This window comes from Podarcis bocagei, assembly GCF_964188305.1.
Source record: "Podarcis bocagei genome assembly, chromosome: 11".
Lineage (NCBI taxonomy): Eukaryota > Metazoa > Chordata > Lepidosauria > Squamata > Lacertidae > Podarcis > Podarcis bocagei.
Genome location: NC_138136.1, coordinates 51,054,893 through 51,075,767, shown reverse-complemented (window position 1 = coordinate 51,075,767; position 20,875 = coordinate 51,054,893). Strand labels below are relative to the sequence as shown.

The 20,875-nt window shown below is 43.6% G+C and overlaps 2 long non-coding RNA genes across 2 annotated transcripts; one reads left to right on the top strand and one right to left on the bottom strand.

Annotated features, from left to right (window-relative positions):
• The first annotated feature begins 398 nt into the window (after positions 1-398).
• Positions 399-7,955, top strand: LOC308597463. The gene is made up of 2 exons (XR_014013010.1): positions 399-3,466; positions 3,592-7,955. It is a non-coding gene; the product is annotated as an uncharacterized lncRNA (long non-coding RNA).
• LOC308597473 lies at positions 5,236-9,724 on the bottom strand. Its single transcript, XR_014013020.1, has 2 exons — positions 9,671-9,724; positions 5,236-5,358 (listed from the first exon to the last, which is right to left on the bottom strand). It is a non-coding gene; the product is annotated as an uncharacterized lncRNA (long non-coding RNA).
• Positions 9,725-20,875: the final 11,151 nt, after the last annotated feature.

The following is a 20,875-nucleotide window of genomic DNA, read 5'->3' as shown; positions in this document are numbered from 1 at the left end:
AAAGCTTCTGTTGGTTCCAATGGAGCCGGGGCACCATCTTGGATTTTCGGATGCAACTTTAGCTGGAGCTAAAACGGTAGGGTCTCGCTTCTGTTGATTACCCTTTGTGATTATTTTGATGACGTTGCTGGTTATTTTGGTCGCAGCCCACTTGGATGTGCTCCCAAACATGTCCCACTGAAATGAACCAAAGTTTTGCAGGAGCATGGATGCATGCTACTGCCGCAGATTTCAATGGGTCGTGTGCAAGAGCCTTTTCTGCTGGGCTGGGCCTTTTTGTTAGACTTAATTTGCTCCCCCCCCCCTCTTATTTATCAATCCTAGAATCGTAGTGCATCCTAGATGCAAATCTGAGGTTAGCACATAAATTTAATGGGGAGGGAGGGAGGGAGTATTAGTAAAGTTCTGTTACAGACATGGGGGGGGGGGTGAGACAAGGTACCAAAAATATTTAATTGTCCCCAACCCCTCTCCCTAAACTGGAGCATGCTTTATTTCTTATAATCAGTCTCAATGGTTTTATAAAATGATTGACCCTTAAGTTATTTAATTTAATTCCTCCTCACCTCACTCAAAACAATGAAACCAAAAAAAACAGTGAGGGATACCTTTTTAATTATTATTATTATGGCACATAAGAGCCTTCATAATATAACTTATTTATTTAACTTATTCAGCATCTACTGCAGGTGCCCTTGTATAGTTTATATTTTTATTTTTTTTATGAAATCAACTTAAAGCACTACAACTTATTTGCTGTCAGAACAACAGAGTGATGATTTTTTTCTTTTTCCTTTTCTCTTTTTGGACAAGCAAGGAATATTTTGTCTAAACCATGCATTCAGGAACAACAGGGGATTTTTTAAAGAAAAAAAAAAACCAAGACACTGCAACACTTTGCCTGAACTTTGTGGCTTTTTAAAAACTTAAGCTGGGGAAAAAAATATGAAATAACAACAAGCAAAAAATAATAATAATAATAATAAACAAATAAAAAAACCTAAAAAGAGAGAAACCCTTAAAGTAGCTGCTTCCAAGAATGAACTTTGTGTGTGTGTAAAAAAAAAAAAATTAAAAGGATTAAAAAAAAAACTGAAAAAGGAAAAAAAAACTTTCTATTTCTAGTGAGAACCAAAGAGGCTACCTCACTGACTTTTTCCATTTGTAATTTTAATCGTGTTGATGATACCAAAGATACCAAAGATTTCTTTCTCTGTGCGGTCTGCATTTTGCTTGTGCTCTTTATAGTTTTAACTTTTCCTCCTTTACATCCAGTATGTACAGCTGCAACTCAGATGCCCTGTCCTCTGTCCCGACAAACACCGTTATCAGAGGGAACTGCTAATTCTGACAAAGTCATTTTCTGTGTTTTATCCTTCTGCCACCCCCTCTTCCCCCTGCCCCAGTCCCTACCCACTGCCTCCAAAAAATATGAGACCCACGGCTTGATCTCAGGCACAGTTGCCTTCTTACAGCAAGAATGATCCACATGCAGAAAAAAGAGGGGTGTTGTAGCTGATGGAATTGCCCAGCAATTTTTGCATCATGATGCTCACGCTTGCTACACTGAAGGATGGCAGCGTGCATCCCTTTCTGGAATGAATCAGAAAGATGTACAAAATCTAGCATCGCGCTCTCTGGAGCGGACTCTCCAAGTACCCCTGTTTTCCAGGGACAGTCCCTGATTTACAGAAGCCGTCCCAGTTTCTGAATGTCCCGCATTTTCCTTAGGACACCCCATTTTCATCAGATAAATGTTGGAGGGTATGGAGTTACATGACCTCCAAGCCAAGGAGATAAGCTGCTACAGAATCTTTAGAAGACATCTGAAAGTAGCCCTGTATAGGGAAGATTTTTTTTATTAAAAAAAAAAAAGTTTTATTATGTTTTTATATATGTTGGAAGCCGCCCAAAGTGGCTAGAGAAACACAGTCAGATGGGCGAGGGTATAAATAGTAAAATTATTATTGTGGAATAGGACTTCCCTGTTTTCATCAGAGAAATGTTGGGTGGAATGCTGGAGTGGCCTTAGCCAACTGAATGGGAATGTGAGTCCCTTTCTGGAATCTAGTTAAGTTTACTGGATCTAGTTGCCCATGACTATAACTTGATTGGGACTATGGCCTGGGACCGATGGGGAGAGACAGTCGCTTGGTGCTAGGACTCAGGCTATACACCCAGAAGGGCGCAGGTTCAACCACTGCCATCGCCCGTTAAAATTAAATAATGTATCGCTGCTGAAGGAAGCATGAGATACACTACAACTATTACTGTGGATTACAACTGATGGGTAACAGCTGGTAGCAGTTTAACTCCTGAGAGAATGCAGCTCTTGAAGACCAAAAATGTTGCCTGCTACTAGCTAGCTAGCTAGCTGGACCGGACCAATGGTCTGACACAGCATAATTTAGCTTGGTTTGTTCACAGACATGCAGCAAGTGCACCAGTTTTAAGGGGACTCACTTGAGGGGAGCATTCAGACTCTGTGTAAGACTGTGATTATAGATTCCCATCCTTGGATGTAAGTTCCACTGAGAACAATGCAATCTCCAAGCAGGTGTGTTTAGGATCCGGGTCAAAGAGATGAATGTGCTAAACGTACCAAATCATACCCTTAAGGCAGGCTTTGCCTAACCCAACATCCTCCCAATGTTTTGGACTACGATTCCCATCATCCCCAGATGGCCGGGAATGATGGGAACTGTAGTTCAAAACATTGGGAGGGTGGGCAGGTTAGTGAAGGGTGCCCTAAAGTATACCCTTCCTTGGAAGTAAATCCAACTAACACCAGTGGTGCTTACTTCAGAGCAACTGTGGCTGGACCATCAACCTATGCATTTTATTACCTTCAGTTTGCCCAGTGTTCTTCCGGCTTGTGGCTATTTGGAGGTGGAGCTCCAGCCATGTGGGCTTCTCTGCAGACACAAGCTTCCAGGGTTCACCTTCAGCAGCACCTCCATGTTTCACCTTCAGCAGAAGCTCAGCAAAGCATCTCTTTGAATGCAAGGAACGGCCCAATTCACTGAAGAGCTTGATTCTCATGCAAGCTTCTGCACAAGGATCAGGGTAGATGTGTTTGAGATCAAGCTGTGGGATCTACAAAGTAAAGAAGGCAAATGTGTTGAACATGAGTCATATTTTATTGCTATTCTTGTTGTTCCTAGGAAATTACCTCAGCCGTTGTTGTTTCTCCTTCTGCTATCTGCTAAATACTTGTTGGAAATATCTGAGGGACTTCACCCAAGATTTGTTGACACCATTTGATTCTGGCATACTCAGGTTGTCTGTGTGTCTTAGTTTACAATACATAATCATTTATTTCAGAACGGTCCTCTACTAGAAATCCAGTTTAAAGGGATAAGAAAAGAGAGTAAACAAAAAAATCACAAATATACATCTTTTGATTATTATTATTTTTTTAAAAAAAAGCAAACCACAGGCAGATTAAATCAGTATATTTTACTCAGTGGTAGAACATCTGCTTTGCATGCAGAAGGCTCAAGGTTCAATCCAAGGCATCTCCTTGGGGAGTTCCCTGCCTCCTGAAAACCTCGAGCTGATGTGCTGCCAGCCGATGTAAACACTTCCAAGGTAAATGGAGCAATGGCCTGACTCAGTATAAGGCAACTTCCTGTATGCCAAAATATTCAAAAGACCTTGTGAAATTTGCTTTCAGAAGTTCCTCACAAACTCTGAGGAGAACTTGCTTCCAGGTTCTTCCTGGGCTCGGAATTCCATAAAAATGACGCAGGAGAAGACCCTTTCCTAGCCATCACCAATTTGGCCTCCCCAAAAAGAACATCTGAAGCAGGAACTCACTGTCCCAGGGAAAAACAACATACTGCTTAAACCAGCTCTATTCTGCCATTTCCCAGCTTAAAAATTTGCAAAGCTCATCTTACCTATTCCCAGATTTTGTTTAACAATCAACCCCACCCTGGAAACAATAGCCCTGTGAGGCAAAAAGGGGTGGGGTGGGGGGAGCCATGGCTGTTTATAATAGTATATAAATATATAGTGCAGATGAGACCTAGGTTGTTTTATTATTATTATTATTATTATTATTATTATTATTATTATTATTATTATTATTATTATTATTATTGTTGTTGCCTATTTCTAAGAAAGATCCAAGGCATCTTACAGAGATTAAAATATACAAAAAGTAAAATGAGACAATATTGTATACAAATGTAATTAATAATCATAACAGTGGTTCCTCTCCCATCTTCCACTTTGCTTTTTTCCAACAAGGTTTTAGCAGATCAGCATAGATTTTTTGACATGCAAACTGTGCCCTTTGTCAGTTCAACACAATGAAACCCCAATCCTCTCACAGATTCCTTTTTGCCTTCACACCCTTCCTTTCCCCTCCTTCCTCCCATCCCCTCCATATGACGTACTTCACCCCCCTCCCACTGCCACCAATTTCTTGACTCCTATTGTGTAAAGTTTTATACATTGCGTATGGCGATATGCCTTCAACATAGAGCTATAATAATTCTCAGGATGCCTTCCATGTGTGGAAGACAATGATTGATCCTTTGTGTTGAGCCCTTCCCGGCCAGGCCCTCCGTCGACCTCTCGCCCTGCAAGGGAACGTCGAAGGAAGTCCCAGAGCCTGGACACAGAAAATGATGCAAAATTGGCAGGGCCCTTTGATGGCAAACCACATTTCCTATCAGACTCATGCTTCACGTGCAAAGTGTGAACTTACCACAGGATGAGTGCCTTGCTTGAACCAAAGCAACGATTTTGCCAGTCTAGACCTCTCTGTGCTTTTTTTTTAATTCTTCCTGTGAATACCTCAGCGTCAACTGGGCCGCCATATTGTAACTGGTGGGCTTATTGTACTGTGGTGCTTTGCAATGCAACCCTGCAAAGAACATGACTTGTAATAATAATACCAAAGGTCCTTTCCCTTTCTTCTTCTTCTTCTCCTTCTCCTTCTCCTTTCCCATCCTTCTCTTCCTCTCCTCTCTCTTTCTTCATGGTTCCAAAGCTTTAAAGTATAACCATGGGCATGTTGGCAACGCAGACCGCTCAATTCCTTACCGAATTTTCTCAGATATACCTCATAGATGATAGTGTTTAGAGTAATGTTATTATAGCGTATGTAATAAATTATTCACTTGTTTCATTTTGGTAACTGTGATTTAAAAGAAATAAAAAAAAGCTTTATACGTTTTAGGTTGTGCTTTTGTAATAGACAGGAAAAAAAAGGTGCGCTTAAAGTTGTATGTCCGTCTTTCTTCCCTTTGGATTTTTATTTATTCTGGATTGGGAAAAGTTGCAGAATGAGCCCAAAGTTTACAGTTTTTCATATTTTGCTGAAGAAACAATCTGTGTTAATTTGCTCTGTTGAAGAAGAAAAAAAAAGTATGATTTATTTTCTACATTTGTGCTACTTGGTCTGAACAATTAATTGTTCTGTGTTAACGGTGTAGTATTATAATTAGCAACTGCTATAATTTCAGTGCTATAATTTTGATGCATGAGGCAAAAGAAAAAAACTTAGCAGTGTAATGCATTGTGGTTCTTAATAGCAATTTCTTTTTCATTTGGAAATAGATGTTTCCCTTTCATTTGATGAAATTTATTTATGCATGAGAGCCTGTTATCCGTTAGCGGTTGTGAAACAGTTTGTGTATACATTGCATTTAGACTGTGAAAAATGTGCACAGTTCTGTCTCATACAGTTGAAATATTGGTTTGCAAAGTGAAGGTATTTCCGTTCTAATATGCATTTAGATCAGTGCACATTGGGGAGAGAGAGAAAACCCACACCCAGTCCAAATTAGATTCAAATTATAATGTTAACAAGAAAGATTGGCCAGTCGGCAGTTCCCTGTTTCTAAGACAAATGTCACTTATATGTGGGTACTTTGACACCTCTTAATTGGAAATATGAGTCAGCTGTGCATTGTTTTCCAATACAAAAGGAGTTCCTTTGGCTTTATGGTTAAAAAATAAAATAAAACAAATCTCCAGCAATACATGAAATATTATAGCAAATTTATATAGCGATTCTGAGAAGATGAAGAAGAAAGAGCAGCAATTTCCCCCTTAGCTCTGCTGGGAATAAACACCATACAGATGGTCCAGTGCTTTATTTCTCTTGGGGTGTATACAAGGTGGTCAACGTTTGGCATGCGCCAAACCCCACCGGAATTAGCAGGGTCTGTTCAAGTCTTGTTGTCTGCTGTGATTGACAACAGGCTCTTTTGGTAGTTCAGCCTTTAAAAAAAAATTCAATAAAAAACCACACACCCAACTCGGTTATAATAGCTACTCATCTACCTTGCCTATGCAACTGTATTTCACTTTTCAAGTGTGTCTGAAGGGTGTTTGTCCGTTTTGTTTTGTACCTCACCCAAAAAAAAAGAGAAAGAAAGAAAATGAGGACAACCTTCTTTACAGGACAAAGTAGGGTGCCACGGCTTATATTTACGAAGGTATATTTTGGAGACAGGTCAAGAATGCTGTGCACTCCATTCTGACTCGGTGCTTTCAGAAGCATTTTGCTAAGGAGGGTGGGCAGCAATAGATTTTGGTCCTTGGTTGGGGCACCTTCGCTGATTCCAACCATGAACGCAAAAACTGGACACCCACAAGATCTGGTCCAGCATTTTGGAACCAACCTCAAAGGCAGGGTAGACCTTGGGCCTGCCATTATCAGATGTCAAACACGGGTTCTTGCATCTGTCTCAGCCAGCTCCTTGCAAGAGTGCTTTGCAGAATCCTTGTGGTTTAACAAGAATGATGGGGTGCACTCTCAGGCTATGAGGGGAATTCCTTTTGGCCCAATCCCAGCAGCACACTCTCCTGTCAAGGGTAGTACACAATACTTGAACCAGCCTTGACCAAATTAAAACAAAACCAAAACCATAGTATGTGGCAGAACTGGCTTGCCTTTAGCACATCGGATCTCCTTTGGGTTCGTTACTGGTCCCATTTGCAAACTTTCTGCCTCAACCCATCCACCCGGCCACACCATAAAGCCAAAAAAACTGCTAAGTACACTTTACTATGTTTAGGAGAGTGCCACTTAGGAAATAGGCCGTGTGTGGGAAACGGCAGTCTGCTATACAAGACGACGTCCAACATTAACATCCGTAGTGTGTTTCTATGTCTTTTGTCATTAAGAATATATTGGACGTGTGCTTTACATTAGTGCAAAGGAACATATTTTTTATTTGGCCTTATAAAAGTAGATTGTGATAAACGAAAGCTTTGTACTATAGTCTGTTTATTTTTGTTTTCCTATTTATCTGCCAAAGATGGTACTGGATACAAGGATTTTAAATAGGTTTTTTTGTAAGACAGTTAATGATTGTAATAGTGTTTAAAAAGAAAAAGGAAAAAAAACTTCCCAAAAGCTTTATATGTTCTTCCGCAATAAGCCGAACCAAATATCTGTTTCAAGTGAATTCCAGTCATGCTAACAGATTCACAAACCATAGCTACCCGAAATGCAGCCGTTTGTTGTAATGTTTGCATAACACTCAAATGCATTTATTTTCATTTTTCTTTCGATCCAAAGGAAATAAGGGGTATGTGAGAGAATGGCAATGCCAGCTGCTGTTTCGCCAAACAGCGGGTGGTCCAGCTTACTAAGTTTTGCCAAGAATACTTGTAATTTAAGGTATATTTTATAATGCCATTATATGTCTTGGATTTTCGTTTTCGTTGTTTTTTTTTGTTGTTTTGTTTTTCTTTCGTGAAGGTGATATGTTAAATCGAGTGTTCCAGACAAATAAAAGTAGCTACAGAATGAATGTTATTTTATTATTAAATGGTTTTTACTCAATTATTTGTGCCAACAGACATCCTTTACCTTAATAACAAATTACTGTATATGTGTCAAAGTCTTAATTTATAGTTCTTGATGTGAAAATAAAGAGAAAAACACGTATGGTTTGTCAAAGTTGAATAAATGAAGAATGCCTACTCTTTTTTATTTTTTTATTTTACTTTACTTTTATTTTGTTGCATCCCCTTGCACAAGACGCACCTTGTGCCATGGACAAAAGGGAGGAATTGCCTGAAACACTGCATAGCCTCTGCCAATCATTGTAGACACTGAGTTATGCCCAAATGTTGTTAGTGGTTAAGAGCAGTAGACTCGTAATCTGGTGAACCGGGTTTGCTTCCCCACTCCTCCACATGCAGCTGCTGGGTGACCTTGGGCTAGTCACACTTCTTTGAAGTCTCTCAGCCCCACTCACCTCACAGAGTGTTTGTTGTGGGGGAGGAAGGGAAAGGAGAATGTTAGCCGCTTTGAGACTCCTTCGGGTAGTGATAAAGTGGGATATCAAATCCAAACTCTTCTTAGAAAGCTACAAAGCTGAGCTGGTGGGAATGAACATAGGCCTGCATTCAGGCAACATTACTTCCCATTGAAGCCAGTGGAATGGAAATTACGTCAGGACTATCTCGACCCAACTGATTTCAATGGGAATTAAGTTCAGCTAACTTGGTTTTGATTGCAACCCACAATTCTACAGTGGACCCTATAGTTACATACCACTCTGGATACGTAATTTTCGGGTTACGAACACGGCAAACCTGGAAGTGTATACTTCCGGATTTCGCTGCGTGCCCACAGAAGCAGCACCTCGGCCTACAGACTTTTCGGGTTGTGGACGGACCCCCGGAACAAATTTAACTCGTATCCGGAGGGTCCACTGTATAAGGCTGCATTTCTAAACACAGATGCCTGAGAGCAGTGGTGTTTTTTCCTGGGGGGACGCAGGGGGACGCATACCCCTAAACATTTTGTGAATCTAAGTTTGGCCTCATTGAGGGGCAGTATTTCAATATGAGTAGGAAAATGAGAATACCCCCTAAACATTTTTTTTTAGGAAAAAAAGCACTGCCTGAGAGTAACATCCATTGAATTCAGCCGGGTTGAGTACGCATGCATAAGGTGGCTTAGTCCAGAATTCATCCCAATGAAGCAGGAAACTGGCCAAAAGAGAGAATAGCGTCAGTCCAGAGTTTCTGTTATTATAGTTCCCAAAGGGCTTGCCTCACTTCCCTGAGTGATGAAAAATTCCAGGGGTTGCCACTCACAGTATTTGCAACACTTAGAACCATAGAATTGTAGAATTGGAAGGGAGAACAAGGGGCGTCTAGTCCAAAGTGGAGCGGGGGGGGAACTGAGGCGAAGTCTGCATCCAAACCATACCTTGCAAGCGTATGTAAGGCACATTCCACTTTCCCCAAAGAATGAAGGGTACTGTGGTATGTTAAGGGTGCTGCAATTTGTAGCTATTTGAGAGGTAAACTACAATTCCCAGAATTATTGGGGGGAGTGCTTTAAATGTGGTTTAAAAATATGGTGTGTATGCCACCAGTATGTACTAAGTGTATTGTGTAGCTTTTGACCTTCCTCACAAGTTCCCAATCCAAGATTCTCTAGAAAGAAAGACTGTTAAATCAGTAAGTCCAACAGGTGTGTGTGTGTGTGTGTGTGTGTGTGTGTGTGTGTGTGTGTGTGTGTGTGAGAGAGAGAGAGAGAGAGAGAGAGAGAGAGAGAGAGAATAAAAGGGTAACCACTTCAGAGAATCCAAATATAACTGGGATAGTTATCTTTTAAGAGTTGAGCGAAACCATCCAATGTAGACACAATTCTCTCCCCCCCCCCCAATAAAAGTGTTTTAGTTACCTAGAAGAGAGTTGAAGGCTTTCTGACAATGGATTCCGTTGACCTTCATTTTACTTTGAATGGAAAAGTCCAGTATTTGTCTCTCGAGTGGCCTCACGCAGAGTAGAACAGATGCAATTGCATCAACAAACAAGGGAAAGCACTTAGGAGTGAACTTTCCCTTTGTGTCTCAGAGCTGCTGCTTCTTTTAAAAGGAAAAAAAAAAGTTAAAGCGTTTAGAGAAGCCATTTCCTCTGTTATCAACTGAAATGGAAAAACAGCGCACACACACAAATACATACACAGGACCTTAAGTCCATTTCCCTTTGACTTTAGATGCAAGTGGTCTCAGGACTGACAGTGGCTCATACTAACCTGCTGAAGCAATATTTAAAGCCATGATTCCCAAGTGGTGTGCCAGGGTACACAAGCAGGCCATGAGAAATAAATTAATTGAATAATAAAAAGTCCCCCCCCCCAATCAACCCAAAAGTACCCACCCAGAGACACAATTGTGTTCTGTGCTCCTGGCTGGCTGTTCTTCATTACTCTGGGCTTGCATCTTGAAAGGTGGTTCCAGTTTCAACTAAGAAGAAAGAAAGACTTCAGTATCAGGCTAGAAGAAACACAGGTTTGGAACAGTGGTCACATGTGTGACAACTCCTTGCATGTGGCATGGGATGAGATCTGTTTGCTCAGAAGCGGCCATAGAGGACGACTTGTGTAAACCTGGGCCGGTGGGGCAGGGCTCCAGCCAGGTGCTTTGGTTACAGGAGCAGAAGATTTGGCCCATTGGTGAACCTCAACAATGCTGAGCATCAGGATTGTCTCTGTTGGTGCAATTGCATGATGCTGACCTCTCAACTGCCTCATCCCCCGCCCCCTTCCGCCTGGTAAACAGCAACGGCCCACTTGCGTGTTCAGACCGTTAAACCTCCCCCTTAAATTAATTCAGACAAGACTCAAATTTTGGTTTGGTTTTTGGCAGAATTTAGGCCACAACTTTATTGATTACTGCACGTGAGTGGCTGCATAGGCTCTGGATTGACTAGCTCCCTGCACCGTTGCAGGTAGCACTGACCCAGGGCACCAGCATAGGTCAGCCTAGGGTGAATACCCGGACAGGCGGAAAGCTGGGAACAGGCTATGTCCACCACCCAGATGTCCCCCTGGACTCTGGCACCGGCACAGCCCCCTCACAGGGTTGACCAAACCATCGAGTCCCTGGATTCTTTTAATGGAATACCCTTCACATAGGGATGGTGAGAGCGTTCTCCCATCCCTATCACCTGAACCAGAGCCTATCTTACAAGTTGTGACAATTTGCTACGCGGCAGGTGAAACCCAAATGGCACAGCCAATCAGCCAAGTGGGGAAATTCCTGCTGTGCCCCTGTCCCAACGACAGATGACACACGACAGCATAGCAAGGTCATTTGCACAATGCCCTAAAAGTAGGGAGAGGTGGGCAGGTGTTCTGAATGCACGAGCCGAAAGAGGAAGCTCTGGGTCATGTGCATGGGTATATATAGGTCCCTAGATCTGTTTAGGCTGCATCCCATTGGCCTCATAAAACCTGCATCAAGGGACCTACCAATTGGGTGTTGTGGCTATCCAATCGTACCCACCCACAACACAGGGTTTGGTTGCCAGGTCTCACCGCAACACGTGCCCTCTTTAAGGGAGGACCCGATCTGCTGGGAAGCTAACATAGCAACTCCACCTCAGCTGGGCAACCATTCTGCATGTCTTCCCCTAAAGGTTTGCTCCATCTTCTGTGTCCCCATTTTTGGAGTGGCGTTTCCTCTTCTTCTGGCAACGCATAAGTGACATTCTACCAGTCCAGCAACCGAAAGGACCCATCTGTGTTGCCCTTGCGTTTGCGAGTTCAGTTTTGTAGACTTTGGATACTTACAGAGCCTATATTTCGCTTGACCTGGTGTTAAGCAGCACAGACCACGGAGATGGATGGCAGTTCAGCCGGCTGCAACCAATTGTCACTTCTGACTCTGAGCCACTTGACTAAATCTAAGAAACCACTTCATATTTTTCTGGAGTGGGTGACTGGAGCAAACCAAATGGCCATTAAGAGGATCTGAAGTGGCAATTAACTGATGGGATCAATTCACTGTATTAATTACCCTGCCCTGCATTGTGCGGCTTGATTGACAACATCCTTTCTGAACATTTCCATTCATTCCAACAACCACCCCACTGGGAACAATATTAGGCCTGGTTTATACATGCAGCAGGATAAGGTGATAATTTGGGAGGGAAGGGGGGTAGAGTGGAATGTACTATTCCAGACTGCAGGTGTTACTTGTATTGCTGTCTTACGGACACAAACAAAAACTCTAATGTATTGTTTTTTAAGCATATACTGGAGAAATGTTGCAGGCCAGGGTGTTTGCCCCGCTTTGCTAGGTACAGGAAGTTTGTGTGTATTTTATAACACAGCAAAGCATTCCATAATGTGACTTGTACTCTGAAGCAGTAGACTCCATTCTACCAGCTTTGGCTTTCCAGATGGTGTTAAAAAGGTAAAGGGACCCCCGACCATTAGGTCCAGTCGCGGACGACTCTGGGGTTGCGGCACTCATCTCGCTTTATTGGCCGAGGGAGCCAGCGTACAGCTTCCAGGTCATGTGGCCAGCATGACTAAGCCGCTTCTGGCGAACCAGAGCAGCGCACGGAAATGCCGTTTACCTTCCCGCCGGAGCGGTACCTATTTATCTACTTGCACTTTGACGTGCTTTCAAACTGCTAGGTGGGCAGGAGCAGGGACCGAGCAATGGGAGCTCACCCTGTCGCGGGGATTTGAACCACCGACCTTCCGATTGGCAAGTCCTAGGCTCAGTGGTTTAGACCACAGCACCACCCACATCCCCCAGATGGTGTTAGTTAGACTATAACTCCCACCATCTCTAACCAGTAGCAGTGCTGGCTGCTGGACTCAGAGGTGGAGTCCAACAATGTCTGAAGGACCACAGGATCCCCAGCCCAGATCTAGAGTTGTCCGGGCTGATTAGCAGCAAATTCAGACGGACAAAAGGAATCGCTTCTTCATATTCAAGATGCAATTCATTTATTGCACTGACTGGCTTCGCTAGCTTTTAAAGAGGCCCAATTTATCCGCCAACCTCTCATCCAAGAAAGCTAAACGGAGCCCCCAGATTTAAGGCAAACTGCTTTTATTTTATTTTACTTGTTTACGTTAAGGCATCTCTGTGCCACCCTTCCATTTAACAAAACTTCCAGTCGCCAGAGCAATATTAAATAAAAACAAACATAAATTAAGCACAGAAGAGCAGTAAAAAAAACAACTAAGCGGAATTAATAAAAAACAAACAAGCCAGCAGAATCAATAAAGCGCAGAGGCAGAGGCACACACACTCACATTAAAGCCAGCTTAGTTGGTAGAGGTTCTGATTTGCCTGCAGAAGGTTTCGGGTCTAATTCCTGGCATCTCCAGGGACTGGCAGAGTCTCTTGTCTGCCAATGAGTGTGGGCAATAATGAGCATAAAAATATGAGGAAACACTGTTGAATCAGGTCAGGTGCCCATCTAGTCCAGCATCCTGTTCTCACAGGACTAACCAGATTGTTGTTGTCGTCGTTAAAATTTGTATACAATGGTACCTCGGGCTACAGACGCCAGTGGCGTAGCGTGGGGGGTGCAGGGGGGGCCGGCCGCACCGGGCGCAACATCTGGTGGTTAGGGTTAGGGGGCGCAAATCCACGGGTTAGGGGGTGCAAATCCACGGGTTAGGGGGCGCAAATTACTTGCCTTGCCCCGGGTGCTGACAACCCACGCTACGCCACTGACAGACGCTTCAGGTTACAGACTCCGCTAACCCAGAAATAGTACCTTGGGTTAAGAACTTTACCTCAGGATGAGAACAGAAATTGTGTGGCGGCAGCGGGAAGCCCCATTAGCTAAAGTGGTACCTCAGGTTAAGAACAGTTTCAGGTTAAGAACGGACCTCCAGAACAAATTAAGTTCTTAACCTGAGGTACCACTGTACTTCCCTATACCTGTAGATCTCAGGGAGCTTCACAACACAAAACAACCATATTTGTTTATTATTTATCCATTGAATTTATTGAATTTATATACCGCCCTATACTCGGGGGGGGGGGGGCTCAGCGCGGTTCACAAAACAAAATCAAGATATAAAACCACAAAATAAATAATAAAAATAAAAAGAACAACCCAATAGCTTCCCACACACACACACAAAACACATTTTAAAAGGGCATAGGATGTAAATTAGATCAACCAAAGGCCTAGTAATAAAGGAACATTTTTGCCTGGCGCCTAAAGGTACATAATGAAGGCACCAGGCAAACTTCCCTGGGGAGAGCATTCCACAGACGGGGAGCCACTGCAGAGAAGGTCCTGTTCTCATGTTGCCGCCCTCCTGACCTCACCAGGAGGAGGCAAACGAAGGAGGGCCTCAGAAGATAATCTTAGGGTCTGGGTAGGTTCATATGGAAAGATAAAAAACACAAAATACACAAGAAACTGGGATAAACCTCCCTTTCCCCAAAACAATAGCCATACAGTGGTACCTCGGGTTACAGACACTTCAGGTTACAGACTCTGCTAACCCAGAAATAGTACCTTGGGTTAAGAACTTTACTTCAGGATGAGAACAGAAATCGGCAGTTGGAGGCCCCATTAGCTAAAGTGGTACCTCAGGTTAAGAACGGTTTCAGATTAAGAATGGACCTCAGGAAAGAATTAAGTCCGTAACCCGAGGTACCACTGTACTTTGATAGTACAAAGATGTCTCTTGCGCTCAAAACAGAAGCAATACAATTGACTTGAATAGGACAAGAGCCCATGGGAAACCTGTGGGCAGAAGCTGAGTGCAGTAGCACTCTTCCCCGCCCTGCAATTCCCAGCAGCAGGCACTTACAGAGGCTTACTACCTCCAACAGAAGAGGCAGGACGTAGCCATTGTGGCTGGTAGCCATTCTCATCTTCCAACTAGATGAACAAATTTCCTGTCTCTGCCTCCTCTGTTTCTAAATAAAAGGGCCTTTGCTAGCTGTGTGGAGAAGACATCAAATCCGGCTTCAGATGAGCGAACCGTTTTGGGATTGTGTCCTCATCCTCAGGGGAGTCCCGGGTCCCAAAAGTAGCCCCATGGAGACTGAACATGCAGGAATCTCAGCTAAGGTATCCATGGCAGATGGCCGTCCAACTTCTACTTAATAACTTCCAAGGAAGGAGAGTATCATAATACACACCTTAGCAGGCAGAGGCGCTGCTTGTTGTTACAAGTCAGGCAACAAAATGAGTGGCATTCAACTATGTTTTAGTCAGAGTAGACTAAGGTTAATGGTGCTGGAGGAGTCTCTTGAGAGTCCCATGGACTGCAAGAAGATCAAACCTATCCATTCTGAAGGAAATCAGCCCTGAGTGCTCACTGGAAGGACAGATCGTGAAGCTGAGGCTCCAATACTTTGGCCACCTCGTGAGAAGAGAAGACTCCCTGGAAAAGACCCTGATGTTAGGAAAGATTGAGGGCACAAGGAGAAGGGGACGACGGAGGACAACATGGTTGGACCGTGTTCTCGAAGCTACCAGCATGAGTTTGACCAAACTGGGAGGCGGTGGAAGACAGGAGTGCCTGCCATGCTCTGGCCCATGGGGTCACGAAGAGTCGGACACGACTAAACAACTAAACAACTAAACAACAAGAGGACTAAGGTTATCAGACGTCCCCGTTTCCCGGGGACAGTCCCCAGATTTACAAATCAGTCCCCTGACAAAATCCATCTATTTACTAGGAAGTTGAGGTGTCCCCGGATTCGTTGAAAAAAATCTGGTAACCTTAGAGTAGACCCACTGACATTAATGAACATGACGAAGGGCTCGTCCAATCTAACACTTGTCATCTGATTTTTGGACACGGGTCTGAGAGCTTTTTCTTTCATTCTGCTGCTTTCCCCGGGAAAACTCGCTGTTTACCGCTAAAGTGGAACAAACAAACATCCACAGAAAACATCTGTGTATCTGGTAACATCAGCACACTGTGAAGAGCTGCACTTTTTTTCTCCAGAGCATGAGTGGGGGTGGGAGGTGGGGGAATGTGCAGCCACCCTACACAAAATATATTATCTTCTTTGCCAGGAGGGAGACAAGAGATTGGACAGGAAATCTTTCTAGGATGTTTATAGGCTTCTTTAGATTGGTTGTCATTATAAACCACTTAGGACGAAGACTTTGGAGTCTAATTAGTCTCCCCACAATGTATGTATTTAAAAGCCGATGGATGTGAAACGCTTTTTGTGTGATTATTTCCACACGCCCCGGATGATTTAAGCTCCACTCTTGGAGAGCTTCAGTAAAGGAAGCAGGATCTGTGACAGAAGATCCACCATTTCCCAAGCTCTGCAGGTCTAAACACCTGTCAGGGGTGGATGGCAAGGAGGTACTGGCTGGAACTCGGAGGGGGGGGAATAAATACACCCGAAATTCTGCAGCCAATTCAGGTAGCAAAATTAGGGAGGCAATTTCACCAAACATGCTCCAGGAGAGGACTTGATTTCTCCCAACTGTCGAATCCTTAGCAATTCCAAGTGGACTGAGATAACCAAACAACCTTTTAGGCTTCATGGGCTAAATCCTGATTAGCATCCAAATTTGGCAGGTAGACGGAGCTGCCCACCAGTCAATCCTCTGGTGTCACAATGCTCAAAATGGCGGCCAAGTTTGACCAGAAGACTGAAGGCTTCCCACCTTGGTAAAGGCAATACCTAATTAGATGAACCAATGGGTCTGACTCTGTATTAGCCTGCTGCCTATGTTCCTACATTGTTCCATAATTTAATTATGTGTTACATGGAGATGTCATTACTTTTTTACCCCATCCTGAATGTATTGCCGATTTTGTCCTATAGTGGGGGGGGGGCAGTGAGGATTTCTCCCAGTCTTCCCATCGTTCATAATTTTATGTCCCTCTGTCATTCCTCTCACCTCCCAACCATGTTTTCCTACCAAAAAAGCAAACATCAGTGCCACCTTATAATCTCATTCAAATTCTTCTCTCTGTATTCTTTAAAATCAAGGTGCAGCTCAGGGGACTGCAAGTATAATTTTCACTAACACCACCAGGAGTTGTGAGGAGAAAAGCATTCATTTACCACACAGGAAATGCCTTTCCCTCTTGGCTGGCAAACATCAATAAAACATATTTTAAAAAGCCTTCTAAGACAAAAATTACATTTCTGTCATACGGTTGTTTCTATCAGTTTAAGGTCATGACATTTATACTCCATTCTCCATTAACATTTTACATTCCGTGCCAGCCAGATTAACTTCACTTTGTGCAATCAGTCTATTCTTATGACCTTGCCCTGGTCTCCCTGCTTTTTGACCCGACAAGATCTTGCATGATTATTTCAAGTTAAACCGCTTTCTCTCTCTCTTATTTTATTTTAAAGAAACGAGAAACAATTCTGACCTTGAACAGAGAAAAAACAACAGCGCAAATGATTAAACACCTATACGGAAATATGTATTCAGAGGAGTGATTAGTTATTTCAAAGTACTACGATTATTATTATTATTAATTGATTGATTTACCACATTATTCCTCAAAGGTAGGGCTGCATATTCCATGCAAATGCAGCACAAACACAGAGTTTTGATAACGTGTCTAGAATTTGGTATCAGGAGAAACGGAGATTCTTTGTTTTGGCTTGGTGATTCATAAATTAAATAACATTACATAAATAAACTGGGTATGCCTAAACCTGGTGCCAGCCCTAAAGAAGAAGAAGAAGAAGAAGAAGAGTTTGGATTTGATATCCCGCTTTATCACTACCCGAAGGAGTCTCAAAGCGGCTAACATTCTCCTTTCCCTTCTTCCTCCCCCACAACAAACACTCTGTGAGGTGAGTGAGGCTAAGAGACTTCAGAGAAGTGTGACTAGCCCAAGGTCACCCAGCAGCTGCATGGGGAGGAGCGGGGAAGTGAACCTGGTTCCCCAGATTACGAGTCTATCGCTCTTAACCACTACACCACACTGGCTCTCCAAATCTTGGGCGAAGTAAGGTTGTGGTGCTCTCTATAATTGCCCCTTCATATTCTGAGCACTCTCCATTTTGAGAAACTGTGCAGTAGGGAAAAGAGGAACCATACAGCCTGGTCTCCATCATGAGGCAGAGCAGAACTTCAGGAATGTACCAGGAGACACAACAAGGATGATGTGGGAAAACATGGTTGCACCAAGACAAGGAATGGACAAATATGTCAAGTTCCGGTTTCTCCCATTCTCTCACTTTTGCAGTCTTCAGTTTATTCACATTTTAATTACTTCATAAAATTTACCGTATATACGGCTTCATTGCAAAGCAAAACCTCAAAGTGATTTACAAAAAGAATAAAACAATAAATTTATCAGTAAAAACAGTTAAAAACAACTCTTTAAAATGTTTTTTTTAAAAAATGAAAACCTGAGATAGACTAGAAACAGATTAAAAGTCACACCAACGTTCCACATATATGGGTAGCCTTCTCTAAACAAAAATGTTTTTAGCAGGTGCTGAAAAGAGTACAGTGAAGGTGCCTGCCTGACGCAAAAGTTCAGTTTGCTTCATGAAAAACCATCAGCATTTTAGTGCGAATTTCTGTTGATATACACATTTTTGTACGCAATCTGGCCTAATGCATGCATTTCTGCAAAAAACATTCCCCTAAGACGTTACATTACTGTATGTTATTTGCCTGAATGTACGCTGTGGTCTAAACCACAGAGCCTAGGACTCGCTGATCAGAAGGTCGGCAGTTCGAATCCCCGCGACGGGGTGAGCTCCCGTTGCTCGGTCCCTCCTCCTGCCCACCTAGCAATTCGAAAGAACGCCAGTGCAAGTAGATAAATAGGTACTGCTCCGGCGGGAAGGTAAATGGCGTTTCCGTGCGCTGCTCTGGTTTGCCAGAAGCGGCTTAGTCATGCCGGCCACACGACCCGGAAGCTGTATGCTGGCTCCCTCGGCCAGTAAAGTGAGATGAGCGCCGCAACCCCAGAGTCGGCCACGACTGGACCTAATGGTCAGGGGTCCCTTTGCCTTTTATGCATCCATATACACACCTCACCCTAGCACATGCATTTCTTGTACACATTATGTGGCTGGTAAACTCTGCTGCAAAATTTTGAGGTGGTTGAATTTCAAAGGATGGCGGTGTATCAGTTTTTACATTGTTTAAGAAAGGGTGCTGTGAAAGGGTGCTGTGAAATGGAGTGACAGATAATAAGAGTCCGGAGCTGGGGTGACCAGAGCCAATAATTGCACCAGGGTGGAATAGGAAAAGATTTATTCAGACTGCAGTAGAAGGTACAGGGGGATGGATTCTCAAGCCTGCACACCTCATGGGTGCCTGTTTTGCTTACATCAAGCCATCAGTAGGGTATATCATGCTATATGCTGGTTGGTTGTAAAGCGTTGACATATACATTGCTGTAGAATCAAGGTAAAAAGGAACTCCTGACCATTAGGTCCAGTTGAGGACGACTCTGGGCTTGCGGCGCTCATCTCGCTTTATTGGCCGAGGGTACAGCTTCTGGGTCATGTGGCCAGTATGACTAAGCCACTTCTGGCGAACCAGCGCAGTGCATGGAAACGCCACTTGCCTTCCTGCTGGAGTGGTACCTATTTATCTACTTGCACTTTGATGTGCTTTCGAACTGCTAGGTTGGCAGGAGCAGAGACCGATCAACGGGAGCTCACCCCGTCATGGGGATTCGAACCGCCGACCTTCTGATTGGCAAGCCCTAGGCTCTGTGGTTTAACCCACAGCACCACCCATGTCCCATTGTAGAATTAAGTTAGCTGCACCCTATTTGTTAAGTTGTGGGTGAACATATCAGACGACACAGCAATTCTTCGAACAGCTCTTGTTTATTCACAGGCCAGAACAGAACTGAACTGAAGGGTTCAGCCAGCCTGCTTATATAGAGCTCCAGTACAACGCAACTGTAACCACTTTCTTTAATTTTCCAATCACTTAACATCACTTTCAATCCCTTATTTGCATATGCGGACCTGAGTGAAAACTATCTACAGTATCCCCCTGCTGGCCCAGGGTGAGAACTTCAGTACATAACACTATTCAACTTTTTCCACTTGTTCTTCGATTCTGGGGTGTGTGACTTCCTCATCTTCGCCCTTGTTCCAGGAGGATGTTCTGCTTGCCGTTCCTTGACCGTGCATTCCAAAGATAGGGGTAGTGATTACAAAAAAAGGCAGAGTAAGCAATCCGAGACCCTCTCGGCTCAGAGTAGTGGCCTAAAATGCCGTTTGTCTGGTCCTGATCCACTACAATGGGAACAGAGTCATGTTAACCAAGACACATTCAGATCACGGCTGGGAGAAGCCTAAGGAACAATTCGCACCTCCAAGCAATCATGTATCCATAGGGAGAGCTGAGGCCCACAGCCATAATGCATTATGCAATAATGTGTAGAGGGCTCTTTTAACCCACACAGCCCATTACAAGCATCCACCACATGCCTCTCCATCTCCTGCTCTGCGTAAGAGCTACAAGAGAGCAAGCATAGTGTTCCTTCTTATGGTACACGGCCATTTGGAGTGGGGGCTGGGTAGGGAACGAGAGGGGGAGGGGCGGGAAGCTTTACGTTTTGGCCTATATAGAAACCATTCCCAATTACTCCAGGGTCCATCTCTTGGAGAAGCTATAATGGCAGGAAGCCATAATATATTAAAACAGTAGATTAAAACAAACAAGAGCCTTTTGGATCGGATTACACATCACTTTCCTCACGTCTGACAACAGACGAGATCCAAGGCAGTAAAAGACAATCGTCGGCCATAATGGTCTAATAACTCTGTGCTAAAAGTACTTGTGGGAGTAGTCCGCGACCAGCTCAGCAGAGCCTCCAGGATACATAGTGGGCCTTAAAATCCGCAGCGGCGGACTCTGGAGCATTACTGCATAAGTGCTCGTTTAAGACTTCCTCCGAAATGCAACATGCTCACTTAAGAAACGTAATTAGGCCTCACTTGTGGGTGGTGTTCACACATTGTGGATCATCCTTAAAAATGACAGGGGAGGGGTGGGGAGGGGAGGAAGGGGAGGGGGAATGAACGACCGAGAGAGCTCTGAAAGGTCCATTACGCCTCTTGTTCCATTACGTTGCCATGTGGGAAAATTACCACTTTATGACAGACGCAACGAAGGAGCATAGCACGTTTTG